Here is a 10,692-nt window from a genome sequence, read left to right as displayed (position 1 = left end):
TCACTATATCCTCCTAGTATTCCTGAATTATACTCACTATGCCCTCCCAGTATTCCTGAATTATACTCACTATATCCTCCCAGTATTCCTGAATTATACTCACTATATCCTCCCAGTATTCCTGAATTATACTCACTATATCCTCCCAGTATTCCTGAATTATACTCACTATATCCTCCCAGTATTCCTGAATTATACTCACTATATCCTCCCAGTATTCCTGAATTATACTCACTATATCCTCCCAGTATTCCTGAGTTATATTTACTATATCCTCCCAGTATTCCTGAATTATACTCACTATGCCCTCCCAGTATTCCTGAATTATACTCACTATTATCCTCCCAGTATTCCTGAATTATACTCACTATATCCTCCCAGTATTCCTGAATTATACTCACTATTATCCTCCCAGTATTCCTGAATTATACTCACTATGCCCTCCCAGTATTCCTGAATTATACTCACTATATCCTCCCAGTATTCCTGAATTATACTCACTATGCCCTCCCAGTATTCCTGAATTATACTCACTATGCCCTCCCAGTATTCCTGAATTATACTCACTATGCCCTCCCAGTATTCCTGAATTATACTCACTATGCCCTCCCAGTATTCCTGAATTATACTTACTATATCCTCCCAGTATTCCTGAATTATACTCACTATGCCCTCCCAGTATTCCTGAATTATGCTCACTATATCCTTCCAGTATTCCTGAATTATACTCACTATGCCCTCCCAGTATTCCTGAATTATACTTACTATATCCTCCCAGTATTCCTGAATTATACTCACTATGCCCTCCCAGTATTCCTGAATTATGCTCACTATATCCTTCCAGTATTCCTGAATTATACTCACTATATCCTCCCAGTATTCCTGAATTATACTCACTATATCCTCCCAGTATTCCTGAATTATACTCACTATATCCTCCCAGTATTCCTGAATTATACTCACTATGCCCTCCCAGTATTCCTGAATTATACTTACTATATCCTCCCAGTATTCCTGAATTATACTCACTATGCCCTCCCAGTATTCCTGAATTATGCTCACTATATCCTCCCAGTATTCCTGAATTATACTTACTATATCCTCCCAGTATTCCTGAATTATACTCACTATGCCCTCCCAGTATTCCTGAATTATGCTCACTATATCCTCCCAATATTCCTGAATTATACTCACTATATCCTCCCAGTATTCCTGAATTATACTCACTATATCCTCCCAGTATTCCTGAATTATACTCACTATATCCTCCCAGTATTCCTGAATTATACTCACTATATCCTCCCAGTATTCCTGAATTATACTCACTATGTCCTCCCAGTATTCCTGAATTATACTCACTATATCCTCCCAGTATTCCTGAATTATACTCATTATATCCTCCCAGTATTCCTGAATTATACTCACTATATCCTCCCAGTATTCCTGAATTATACTCACTATATCCTCCCAGTATTCCTGAATTATACTCACTATATCCTCCCAGTATTCCTGAATTATACTCACTATATCCTCCCAGTATTCCTGAATTATACTCACTATATCCTCCCAGTATTCCTGAATTATACTCACTATATCCTCCCAGTATTCCTGAATTATACTCACTATGCCCTCCCAGTATTCCTGAATTATACTCACTATATCCTCCCAGTATTCCTGAATTATACTCACTATATCCTCCCAGTATTCCTGAATTATACTCACTATATCCTCCCAGTATTCCTGAATTATACTCACTATGCCCTCCCAGTATTCCTGAATTATACTCACTATATCCTCCCAGTATTCCTGAATTATACTCACTATATCCTCCCAGTATTCCTGAATTATACTCACTATATCCTCCCAGTATTCCTGAATTATACTCACTATGCCCTCCCAGTATTCCTGAATTATACTCACTATATCCTCCCAGTATTCCTGAGTTATATTTACTATATCCTCCCAGTATTCCTGAATTATACTCACTATATCTTCCCAGTATTCGTGAATTATACTCACTATATCCTCCCAGTATTCCTGAATTATACTCACTATATCCTCCCAGTATTCTTGAATTATACTCACTAGATCCTCCCAGTTTTCCTGAATTATACTCACTATATCCTCCCAGTATTCCTGAATTATACTCACTATGCCCTCCCAGTATTCCTGAATTATACTCACTATATCCTCCCAGTATTCCTGAATTATACTCACTATATCCTCCCAGTATTCTTGAATTATACTCACTATATCCTCCCAGTATTCCTGAATTATACTCACTATATCCTCCCAGTATTCCTGAATTATACTCACTATGCCCTCCCAGTATTCTTGAATTATACTCACTATATCCTCCCAGTATTCCTGAATTATACTCACTATATCCTCCCAGTATTCCTGAATTATACTCACTATATCCTCCCAGTATTCCTGAATTATACTCACTATATCCTCCCAGTATTCCTGAATTATACTCACTATATCCTCTCAGTATTCCTGAATTATACTCACTATATCCTCCCAGTATTCCTGAATTATACTCACTATATCCTCCCAGTATTCCTGAATTATACTCACTATATCCTCCCAGTATTCCTGAATTATACTCACTATATCCTCCCAGTATTCCTGAATTATACTCACTATATCCTCCCAGTATTCCTGAATTATACTCACTATATCCTCCCAGTATTCCTGAATTATACTCACTATATCCTCCCAGTATTCCTGAATTATACTCACTATATCCTCCCAGTATTCCTGAATTATACTCACTATATCCTCCCAGTATTCCTGAATTATACTCACTATGCCCCCCCATTATTCTTGAATTTTGTGACACTCCCACCATAAGTGTATCATTGTACCTCTCTCTCCACATCCCCCCCAACATAAAGTTGAGTTGTCTTCACTTATTCTATGCGCTACATTCGGTGTAATATACCATCTTACTAAACACTTATAATTCATTTCCATTTCCTTCATATTTACATTCCCGTGAATTAAAGTATATATTTTCTTTTGTTTTCCCTCATCAATTATTACTTCTAAATCCCTTTCCCACTTCTCTATAAATAGTGGCCTTGTAGCCGTGATTAAACCCGTGAGAATTTTATATATTTTAGTGATGCCGTGCTTCCCATCTCCTCTTATATCTAATAAGTGCTCAAAGGGGTTCCAATCTTTTTTTTTTTCATAATGTCATTGGGAGACTATCTACAAAATGTTTTAGTTGACCATACCGCCATTCATCCATTCTCGTAAATATATCCCTCTTACTTTCCAGTTCACTAAGTGGACACAATTCTTCTCCCACCAGGGGCGGACTGACGACTCATGGGGCCCCCGGGCATTAGGGGATTATGGGGCCCCTGTGTCCTTGCCCAAACTCAAAAAAGCCTTATAACTCCGCCCCAAATTACATCACCAATCTTGTCTCCGAATATCACCCAAACCGTACTCTCCGCTCCTCGCATGACCTCCTGCTCTCTAGCTCCCTTGTCTCCTCTTCCCATGCTCGTCTCCAGGACTTCTTCAGAGCTTCCCCATCCTCTGGAACTCTCTACCCCAATTTATCAGACTATCGCCTACTCTGCTCACTTTTAGGCGATCTTTGAAAACCTCTCTCTTCAGGGAAGCCTATCCTGCCCTCAGCTAATAATGAAATCTTCTACTCTTCCTACCAGTCCATCCCCCACAGTTACTACCTATTGTACCGCCAGCCCCTCCCTCCTAGATTGTAAGCTCCCAGGATCAGGCCTTCCTATCCCTCTTGTATTGAACTGTATTGTTGCTGTATTGTCTCCCGTTATATTGTAAAGTGCTGACAAACTGTTGGCGCCATATAAATCCTGTATAATAATAATAATTATAATGTACAGCGCTGAGCGAACTATCGGTGCTTTATAAATACTGTATAATAATAATAATAATAATTATAATGTAAAGTGATGAAAAACTGATGAAAAACGGATGGAAAATGGACAAAAAAACCAATAAAAACTGATGTAAACTGATGAAAAATGGAAGTAAACTGATGGAAACTGATGAAAAACTGGTGTAAACTGATCTGTTTTTCTTGGAAAAAATGTGACTGAACTGATGAAAAAATTGGAACGTCATGTGCAAGGGGCCGTACGCTCCTATTTACATCTGTGACCACCCTGTGTTTTCCATCCACTCATTTCCACTTGCTTTAATCCCTCAACTACTAGTGCACTGCCCTCAATATTATTATTATAATTATTAATAATAATAATTAAAAAAAAAACCCTTATGTGCTTCACCCCAACAAAATGTCCCTAATTGTACAGGACCAGGGGCGGACTGACCATTTGGAAACTCGGGCACTGCCCGAGGGCCAGGGGTCAGTAGGGGGCCCCATGAGATGCCCCTGGTACCTTTTTCATAGGCTTTTTTGAATTTGGGCAAGGACACAGGGGCCCCATGATCCCCTATTGCCCGGGGGCCCCATGAGTTGTCAGTCCGCCCCTGTACAGGATTTAATCCAGGTATGTCCAGCCAGTTACACCACCATTTTGTAAATTGATCTGGGCAACCCCAATGTTGATAGACCATATCTTCTCTTTGTAAGACTTCATGAACTGTTTTTGCCCCTAGAGAGTGAGTTGGGGGAGCAGTGGAGATCCATTTCTGCATTATCAATTTTCTTGCTATATATAAAGCCGTACATTTGATTCGATTGGGCGAACCAAAGAGGAACAAATGCCAAGTGGGATTAATCTTCCAAACAAAGCAACAAATGGTTGTTCTACCAAATCGCCCTTTGCTTGGGTAGCATCTAGTTTGACCTATGTGGGGGCCACGTAAAAAGAGACATCGAAAATGATTTCAGAAGAATAGTATTTCACAATGCCTTCAAGGAGAAAGCACAGATATGAGAAGAGAGGACAAAAAAATAGAGTAGTGTTTATTTTGATGTATGGATGGAGCAGACGATAATTCAGCAGCTGTTTGCTGTGATGTGGGAACATCTTCTGTTCTCGGTGCATGCCGCGTACATCGTGTACCTTCTCCATCCCCTCTCGGCACTAGGCGGATAATTGCGCACAGTGCTTTCCGGGTGTTAAGCCTGGCCAAAGTCTTGGATGCCTCCGACCTCTGTAATGTGGGCTCCCGGTGAGCAGAAGATTCAGAAAATACAGAACACCAGAGGCCTCTGCATGAATCTCAATGCGTTGTCGGTTTTGGACACAAAAACTGCAACTCATCAGCTGAAGCTTCCATTTAACTAAATAGCTGGTAGGCAGGGGCGGACTGACCATTTGGAAACGTGGGCACTGCCCGAGGGCCCGGGGTCAGTAGGGGGCCCCATGAGATGCCCCTGGTACCTTTTTCATAGGCTTTTTTGAGTTTGGGCAAGGACACTGGGGCCCCATGATCCCCTATTGCCCGGGGGCCCCATGAGTTGTCAGTCCGCCCCTGCTGGTAGGAGTTAGTCATGTTTAGCTGGACTTGTTCTGTAAAGCTGAAGATGATGGTTTGCAGCTACCTTTTCTGCCTTTACCTTAGAGCTCTTTGCAGGGAAGTGTAGTATTGGGGTTAGTAGCTAAGTGGTTAGCACTTCCTCCTGGCAGCACTAGGGTCAATGGTTCAAATCCAATCCATGGCACCACCTGCCTGGAGTTTGCATGTTCTGTGGGTTTTCTCTGGGTACTTTGGTTTCCACCCACACTCCAAAGACATGCTGGTAGGTTAATTGGATCCTATCTAAATTGCCTGCGGAGTTAGTGGCTAAGTAGTTAGCATATCTGCTTGGCAGCAATAGGGTCATTGGGCCAAATCTCAACCACAGCACCACCTGCCTAGAGTTTGCATGTTCTTCCTGTGCCTGTATGGGTTTCCTCTGGGTACTTTGGTTTCCTCCCACACTCCAAAGACATGCTGGTAGGTTAATTGGATCCTGTTTAATATGTCTGTGGGGTTAGTGGCTAAGTAGTTAGCACTTCTGCTTGGCAGCACTGGGGTCGTTGCTTCAAATCCCAATCACAGCACCACCTGCCTGGAGTTTGCATGTTCTCCCTGTGCCTGTATGGGTTTCCTCCCACACTACAAACAAATGCTGGTAGGTTAATTGGATCCTGTCTACATTGCCTGTGGGGTTTGCAGCTAAGTGGTTAGCCCTTCCAGTTAGCAGCACTAGAGTCGATGGTTCAAATCCCATACACAACACCACCTGCCTGGAGTTTGCATGTTCTCCCTGTGCCTGTGTGGGTTTTCTCTGGGTACTTTGGTTTCCTCCCACACTCCAAAGACATGCTGGTAGGTTAATTGGATCCTATCTAAATTGCCTGTGGAGTTAGTGGCTAAGTAGTTAGCATATCTGCTTGGGTACTAGGGTCATTAGGTCAAATCCCAACCACAGCACCACCTGCCTAGAGTGTGCATGTTCTTCCTGTGCCTGTATGGGTTTCCTCCCATGCTACTCACATTCTGATAGGTTAATTAGATCCTGTTTAAATTGTCTGTGGGGTTAGTGGCTAAGTAGTTAGCACTTCTGCTTGGCAGCACTGGGGTCGTTGCTTCAAATCCCAACCACAGCACCACCTGCCTGGAGTTTGCATGTTCTTCATGTTCCTGCATGGGTTTCCTCTGGTTCATTTTGGTTTCCTCCCACACTACAAACAAATGCTGGTAGGTTAATTGGATCCTGTCTACATTGCCTGTGGGGTTTGCAGCTAAGTGGTTAGCACTTCCACTTAGCAGCACTAGGGTCATTGGGTCAAATCCCGGCCACAGCACCACCTGCCTGGAGTTTGCATGTTCCTCCTGTTCCTGCATAGATTTCCTCTGGTTCATTTTGGTTTCCTCCCACACTACAAACAAATGCTGGTAGGTTAATTGGATCCTATCTACATTGCCTGTGGGGTTTGCGGCTAAGTGGTTAGCACTTCTGCTTAGCAGCACTAGGGTTTGTGGTTCCAACCACAGCACCACCTGCCTGGAGTTTGCATGTTCCTCCTGTTCCTGCACGGGTTTCCTCTGGGTATTTTGGTTTCCTCCCATGCTACAAACATATGCTGGTAGGTTAATTGGATCCTGTTAACATTGCCTGTGGGGTTTGCAGCTAAGTGGTTAGCACTTCCACCTTACAGCACTAGGGTCATTGGTTCAAATGCCAACCACGGCACCACCTGCTTGGAGTTTGCATGTTATTCCTGTTCCTACATGGGTTTCCTCTGGGTATTTTGGTTTCCTCCCACGCTACAAACACATGCTGGTAGGTTAATTGGATCCTGTCTACATTGCCTGTGGAGTTTGCAGCTAAGTGGTTAGCACTTCTGCTTCGCAGCACTAGGGTTTGTGGTTCCAACCACAGCACCACCTGCCTGGAGTTTGCATGTTCTTCCTGTTGCTGCATGGGTTTCCTCTGGGTATTTTGGTCTCCTCCCAGACTACAAAGACATGCTGCTGCTTTATATTGTACATTCACATCAGTCCCTAACCCTCAAGGGGCGTACAATCTAAGGTCCCTAACCCTCAAGGGGTATACAATCTAAGGTCCCTAACCCTCAAGGGGTGTACAATCTAAGGTCCCTAACCCTCAAGGGGTGTACAATCTAAGGTCCCTAACCCTCAAGGGGTGTACAATCTAAGGTCCCTAACCCTCAAGGGGTGTACAATCTAAGGTCCCTAACCCTCAAGGGGTGTACAATCTAAGGTCCCTAACCCTCAAGGGGTGTACAATCTAAGGTCCCTAACCCTCAAGGGGCGCACAATCTAAGGTCCCTAACCCTCAAGGGGTGTACAATCTAAGGTCCCTAACCCTCAAGGGGTGTACAATCTAAGGTCCCTAACCCTCAAGGGGTGTACAATCTAAGGTCCCTAACTCACATTCATACATACACATACTAGGGACAATTTAGACAGGATCCAATTGAAGGTGCTATACAAGTACCTGCAATAAATACATACATTACACTTCTAGGGTCATTAGTTCAATCCCAGCCATGACACTACCTGCATGGAGTTTGCTTGTCCTTCCTGTACATGCATGCATTTCTTCACATGTTCCAAAGCTGTACTGATTAATTGACTCTCATCTAAACTGACCCTAGTATGTATGTATTTGAGATAGGGTCCTTAGATTGTAAGTTCCCTGATGGCTGGGGTTGGTGTGAACAGGGGCGGACTGACAACTCATGGGGCCCCCGGGCAATAGGGCATCATGGGGCCCCTATGTCCTTGGCCACACACAAAAAAGCCTATAAAAAGGTACCAGGGGCATCTCATGGGGCCCCCTACTGACCCTGGGCCCTCGGGAAGCGCCTGAGTGCTCGAATGGTCAGTCCGCCCCTGGGTGTGAATGTATAATATATATAGAAAGCCCTGAGTAAAATAATATAATAATAATATAGTATAATGAGTATATTAATAGCTGTAATAAAAAAAAATTAAAGGGTTAGAGGAAGTCCTAATATCCACAGTCTTTGTAGGCTTCAATGAATACACTGATTTATAGTAAGTTTGCTCTGCGAATGTCTCAACATTTGAGCAAGCGTAATAAATGACTTCCATAATATTTGCTGAATGTAACAAATCCTATATTTGACCATGAGAGTTAATAGGCTTAGAACATTCAACCAGCAGGGGACATTTTACGTATACAGTCTATGGAGAGTCTTATGCCTAAGGCCAAACAAATGGGTTATCCAAGCATGCAGCCTGGTTGGCCAGGAAAGGGAGGGGGGGTGGTGAGCACAAGCCCCCCCCCTCTCTCCCTGAACCATACTAGGCTACATGCTTTTAACATGGGGGTGCACCTTGCCAAGTGGGCCCCTCTGGCAAAGCACCTTGTTCCCATGTTGATGAGGACAAGGGCCTCTTCTCCACAACTTTGGCCTGGTGTTTGTGGGAGTCTGAGGACAGAGGCCTTATTGGAATCCAGAAGACTCTAAATAACGAGCCCCCCCCCCCACATGAATTAGTATCCCTACTCATTCACACAAAAAAAGTCAGTGGTAGATAAAAACACACAAACACACAGTCCTTTAATAAAAGCAAAAAAAAAAAGAGACAGGTTTTCAGAGATCGCCTAAAAGTGAGCAGAGTTGACGATAGTCTGATAAATTGGGGTAGAGAGTTCCAGAGGATGGGGGAAGCTCTGGAGAAGTCCTGGAGATGAGCATGGGAGGAGGAGACAAGGGAGCTAGAGAGCAGGAGGTCGTGCGAGGAGCGGAGAGGACGGTTTGGGTGATATTTGGAGACAAGATCGGTGATGTAATTTGGGGCGGAGTTATAAATGGTTTTATATATTATTGTTAATGTTTTGAATTTTATCCGTTGGGCAATTGGAAGCCAGTGGAGGGATTGGCAGAGAGGGGTGGAGGACACTGAGTGGAGGCCAGTGGAGGGATTGGCAGAGAGGGGTGGAGGACACTGAGTGGAGGCCAGTGGAGGGATTGGCAGAGAGGGGTGGAGGACACTGAGTGGAGGCCATGGCAGAGAGGGGTGGAGGACACTGAGTGGAGATCAGTGGAGGGATTGGCAGAGAGGGATGGAGGACACTGAGTGGAGGCCAGTGGAGGGAATGGCAGAGAGGGGTGGAGGACACTGAGTGGAGGCCAGTGGAGGGATTGGCAGAGAGGGGTGGAGGACACTGAATGGGGGCCATTGGAGGGATTGGCAGAGAGGGATGGAGGACACTGAGTGGAGGGCAGTGGAGGGATTGGCAGAGAGGGATGGAGGACACTGAGGGGAGGTCAGTGGAGGGATTGGCAGAGAGGGGTGGAGGACACTGAGTGGAGGGATGGGCAGAGAGGGATGGAGGACACTGAGTGGAGGCCAGTGGAGGGATTGGCAGAGAGGGGTGGAGGACACTGCGTGGAGGCCAGTGGAGGGATTGTCAAAGAGGGATGGAGGACACTGAGTGGAGGGCAGTGGAGGGATTGGCAGAGAGGGATGGAGGACACTGAGGGGAGGTCAGTGGAGGGATTGGCAGAGAGGGGTGGAGGACACTGAGTGGAGGCCAGTGAAGGGATTGGCAGAAAGGAATGGAGGACACTGAGAGGAGGTCAGTGGAGGGATTGGCAGAGAGGGGTGGAGGACACTGAGTGGAGACCAGTGGAGGGATTGGCAGAGAAGGATGGAGGACACTGAGTGGAGGCCAGTGGAGGGATTGGCAGAGAGGAGTGGCAGATACAGAACAGTTAATAAGGTGGTTGAGTCTGGCAGCAGCATTCATGATAGACTGAAGAGGGGATAGCCTGCAATGAGGTCGGCCAATGAGGAGGGAGTTACAATAGTCAAGGTGAGATATAACAAGGGAGTGAATAAGTTGCTTAGTGGTTTCCGAGGTTAGGAACGGGCCTATCTTGGAGATGTTGCAGAGGTGAAGTCTACAAGATTTGGGCAGAGATTGGATTTGGGACTGAAAGGACAGATGGAAGTCTAGGATTACACCGAGTACCCTGGCATGAGGGGAGGGACTGATGGTTGTGTTATTGATCATGATGGAGAAGTCAGGGGAGGGGGCACGGGCTGGAGGGGTCCTCATCAATCATGATACCTGGTAGCCAGCCGGCCTGCCACAGAAAAAATGCCACCCGCCGACAGTTCTGAACCTGTTTCTCACTGTCTCCACTGCTGCAATGTAAGCAAAGGAGTGGGGTCTCTAGGTGACATCATTGACCTTATATATGGTCAATGACATGATGGAAATCCCAGTGG

This window comes from Staurois parvus, unplaced genomic scaffold (assembly GCF_062004578.1).
Source record: "Staurois parvus isolate SC_StPar_1 unplaced genomic scaffold, SC_StPar_1.0 ptg000095l, whole genome shotgun sequence".
Taxonomy (NCBI): Eukaryota; Metazoa; Chordata; class Amphibia; order Anura; family Ranidae; genus Staurois; species Staurois parvus.
Note: the sequence above shows the minus strand (reverse complement) of the source record.